A 4875-nucleotide genomic window follows, 5' to 3' on the forward strand; every position below is an offset into this window, starting at 1 on the left:
TCGAAAGTTCAATCCCTACAGGGGAGTCCCAACTTAGCTCTCATGGTCAACGAAGGAATAGACCTCCTCCCAAGATGTTCAGATCAGACTCGGTATCTCGGTAATTCAAGACACTTCGACAGGTTAAAACAAGACCAGCAACACCGCCCGAATGTGCCGACAAATCCCGATAGGAGCTGCACATATCTCTTTCTCAGGACACACTCAGATTGTCTAAACTTCCGGTAGGCCAGCCCAGAGTTGCCCCTGGTAGCCAGCGGCGACTGACGGTTTGGACCAACACTCAGAGGAGCACTGGCCCGGGGGGGGGGGGGGTTTAAAATAATGATGACCCTTGAGTCTGTAGAACCCAAGGGAAAGAAAAGGCTAGGTGGCAAATGGTAAAACCAAGGTTGGGCATTGCTGGAAAAGCTTTAATCAAGGTGAACTATCAAGGGGTTCCCATTATAACCCAACCGCGTAAGGAACGCAAAATCCGGGAACATAACACCGATATGACGGAAACTAGGGCGGCAAGAGTGGAACAAAACACTAGGCGAGAGGCCGAGCCTTCCACCCTTTACCAAGTATATAGATGCATTAAAATAACATGGCATTATAATGATATCCCAACAAGTAAATAAATGTTCCAGCAAGGAACGGCCTCCAATCTTCACCTGCAACTAGCAACGCTATAAGAGGGGCTGAGCAAAGCGGTAACATAGCCAATCAATGGTTTGCTAGGACATGGTGGGTTAGAGGTTTGACATGGCAATTTGGGAGGCTTGCAAGCAAGTGGTAGGCATCGTAGCAATGGCATAGCAAAAGAGCGAGCAAACTAGCATAGCAAAGATAGTAGTGATTTCGAGGGTATGATCATCTTGCCTGCACAGTTGTCAGAGTTGACTGGATCCTCAAAAGCAAACTCAACGGGCTCCTCATTAGTGAACTCGTCTCCCGGATCTACCCAAACAAGACAAACAAGCAACAAGGATACAATCAACCACGTGCAAACTCAAACAACACAATGCAAGGATGATATGCTATGCGGGATGCGATGCGGGATGCAAAATGCAAGATATGACAGGAAATTCATGAACCTGGCCTCAACATGGAAATCCAAGTGTGCCACTGGAAAGATGGGATGAAATCGCTTGAAAACGATATAAAGAACGCCGGAATCGGAGTTACGGTTTGGAAATGGCAAGCGATTCAAAAATGGCACCGGTCTGCGATTTACAGCAAGTAGGCATCTAAATGCAACGAACTGAACATGCTACAGCACCCAAACATGACAACAAAATACATGGGAGGGATGCACACAAGATGCTTCACAAAAGTCTAGCACTGAGCTACGGCCAATTCATCCACTAACAGGTTCAAACAAGCATGGCAAAAATGGATATGACAAACAGATCTTAGACTCGGTGAAATTAACACTTGTCTGGAATTTCAGATCAGGCAGCACTCTTCGGAGCAACAAAACTATATGCTACAGGACCTGAACATGGCAAAGTAAAGCATGGCATGGAGCTACTCAAAGAGCTTAACAAAAGTCCCTTAGTGACCTTGAGCCAAAAGGGATCAGAAAATACAATTGCAAGCATGTGAACATAGCAAAATATAATCAGTTTTCAGACTTGGCATGTTTACTGACACATGCTGAAATATAACTCAAGTAGGCATGTTTACGAGCTCGAAGCACTAACTACAGAGCAAGTCATGGCAAGACAAGCATACATCCATTGAGAGCACACAAAATGCAAGCTAGACATGGCAAGAACAATAGCATAACATGCATGGATCAACTACAACATCACCGGCAAAATTGCAAACAAGTTGACAATCTGCCCAGATTCACAAAGTAGCAAAAGTAGAGCTCGATTGACTCAAGCTAGGGTGCCCCATAATTGCAAACAAAGACATGGATGGATAGAGAACTATAATATTAACAAAACATCCTTACTGATCATCCTCAAAAGAGGCACGGATCACTAGGTAACAACATGAACATATGGCATCATGAGATAAACAGCTCCAGGACTTAGTGAAATCACTAAGTCCCTGAAAACAGAATTAGCAAGTGCACCACTTTGCAAGCTTGCACAAGTCACCATACACATCCTAAAAATACATGGGTTGCACCTCTAGAAAGATGACAAAACCCTTAACAAAACACATGTAGAACTCATGGGCATAGCATGCACACATTAATCATGGCAAAAAAGACAAAAGTGCTAAACAGAGTAGCAGATCTGACAATTAACTCAAGTAGCCCTCTTATAACAGCATTTCGGGCATCAAGATGAACTCAAATGAAAATGATGCAATGGAATGAAATGATGTACTCTCTGAGATGAACATTTTGATATGCTATATGCATGAATCTGAGCTACGGATGCAAAGTTACGGAGCCGTGAACATGAGCACTTGAACTGAGAATTTCTGGGACTTAGAGAAAATCAACCTCGCGAAAAAATTAGGGTTACTGTAGCAACCGGATCAGATCTGGGCGCGCCTCCCGAGGTTTGACGCCGGGCCCTGTTCGCCGGAGTTGAGGACGGGGAGGAGGCCGGAGCTCGCCGGAGGAGGAGGCCGGAGCCGGGGGCGGCGGAGACGGCGGCCGGCGACGAGGGGCGGCTCCTCGGGCGGCGGGGCGTGGACCGGCCGCGGCGGAGGAAGTGCACGCCGGCGAGCGGGCTGCTCCGGCCGGCGCGGGTGCCGGCCAAGTCCGGGCGGCGGCGCGGGGAACGGCGGAGGCGGCGCGGCGAGGCGACCGCGGGCGGGCTGCTCCCGTGCGGCGGCGGCGGCGGGATGGGCTGCGGGGGCTCTCCCCGGGCCGGAGCGGGCTGGAGCGGGCGCGGGTGGTGGCGGGACAGGTGGCAGGCGGCGGAGGCTGGGGCGCGGCGGCGGACGTGTCCGGCCCGGAAGGACGTGTCCGGCCGGCGCGGAGGTGATTTCTAGGGTTTGGACGAGGGGGATCCGGATTTCGGGGAAGGGGTCTATTTATAGGCATAGAGGGAGCTAGGAGAGTCCAAATGAGGTGCGGTTTTCGGCCACGCGATCGTGATCGAACGCTCTAGATGATGGAGCAGAGTTAGGTGGGTTTTGGGCCAAATTGGAGGGGTGTTGGGCTGCAACACACACGAGGCCTTTTCGGTCCCTCGGTTAACCGTTGGAGTATCAAACGAAGTCCAAATGATACGAAACTTGACAGGCGGTCTACCGGTAGTAAACCAAGGCCGCTTGGCAAGTCTCGGTCCAATCCGGAAATGTTTAATCCCCACACACGAAAGAAAGGTAGAAATGACCACCGGAGGAGAACGAAGCGCCGGAATGCAAAACGGACAACGGGGAAAATGCTCGAATGCATGAGACGAACACGTATGAAAATGCAATGCACATGATGACATGATATGAGATGCATGACAACGATAACAACACACGGAGACAAAGACCCGAACCCGAGAAAATAAATATAACTTAACGCCGGAAACTGCAAGAGTTGGAGTACAAATAGGGAAAGTTACATCCGGGGTGTTACATCGAGACATAAAGATTGATATATTGGAAGGTTATGTTTGGACACGGAAAGGTTTCGGATAGGTTCAGGCATTTTTTGGAGTACCGGGGGGTTACCGTACCCCCCCCGGGGGGGGGGGGGTTAATGGGCCTTCATGGGATTTAGTGGAAGAGAGGAGGAGGCGGCCAAGAGGAGGGGAGTGCCCCCCAAGCCCAATCAGAATTGGGAGGGGGATGGCCCCCCTTTCCTTCTCTTCCTCTTCCCTTTCCTTCCCCTCCTAGTTGAACTAGGAAAGGAGGGAACCTACTCCTAGAAGGAGTAGGATTCCCCCCTTGGGGCGCACCCCATGATGCCGGCCGGCCCCCTCCTCCACTCCTTTATATACGGGGGAGGGTGGCACCCACACAAGTTGATCTCTTAGCCGTGTGCGGTGCCCCCCTCCACAGATTTCCACCTCGGTCATATTGTCGTAGTGCTTAGGCGAAGCCCTGCGTCGGTAACTTCAAAGGAGGGAACCTACTCCTAGTAGGAGTAGGATTCCCCCCTTGGGGCGCACCCCATGATGCCGGCCGGCCCCCTCCTCCACTCCTTTATATACAGGGGAGGGTGGCACCCACACAAGTTGATCTCTTAGCCGTGTGCGGTGCCCCCCTCCACAGATTTCCACCTCGGTCATATTGTCGTAGTGCTTAGGCGAAGCCCTGCGTCGGTAACTTCATCATCACTGTCACCACGCCGTCGTGCTGACAAAACTCTCCCTTGGCCTCAGCTGGATCTAGAGTTTGAGGGACGTCACCAAGTTGAACGTGTGCAGATCACGGAGGTGCCGTGCGTTCGATACTTGATTGGTTGGATCACGAAGACGTTCAACTACATCAACCGCGTTACTTAACACTCCCGCTTTCGGTCTACGAGGGTACGTGGACTCACTCTCCCCGCTCATTGCTATGCTTCTCCTAAATAAATCTTGCATGATCGTAGGCAATTTTTTTGAAATACATCTTTGAAGGACTCCGGTAGCGCTTTTCTTGTAGAGCTCTCCGTCATGGACCTTGTAGGATTTCGAGCGCCGAACAATGCAGCGAGCCTCATTCTGATCCTCAGGGAGCTCTCGCCTATTAAGTTAGGTCAAGACTGGTTTGGTCCATGGGGCAATTACTGCCATTATTAGATGGGCCGATGGTGTTACTTTGGTGGCTGAGCCCCCGATGATATCAGCATTGTGTTCGGAATCTGGGGGTATAATCGGATCCAGACTAGTGTTGCTGCTCTCACCCTGCCACACCATGGATGGTTTGAAGAGCCTTTCTAGAAAGATGTTAGGCGGGACGGGGTCACGCTTGGCGCCCATGCGAGCAAGGACATCCGCCACT

The sequence above is a fragment of the Triticum urartu genome, chromosome 3A (genome assembly GCF_056163025.1).
Source record: "Triticum urartu cultivar PI428250 chromosome 3A, HENAU_Tu73, whole genome shotgun sequence".
Taxonomy (NCBI): domain Eukaryota; kingdom Viridiplantae; phylum Streptophyta; class Magnoliopsida; order Poales; family Poaceae; genus Triticum; species Triticum urartu.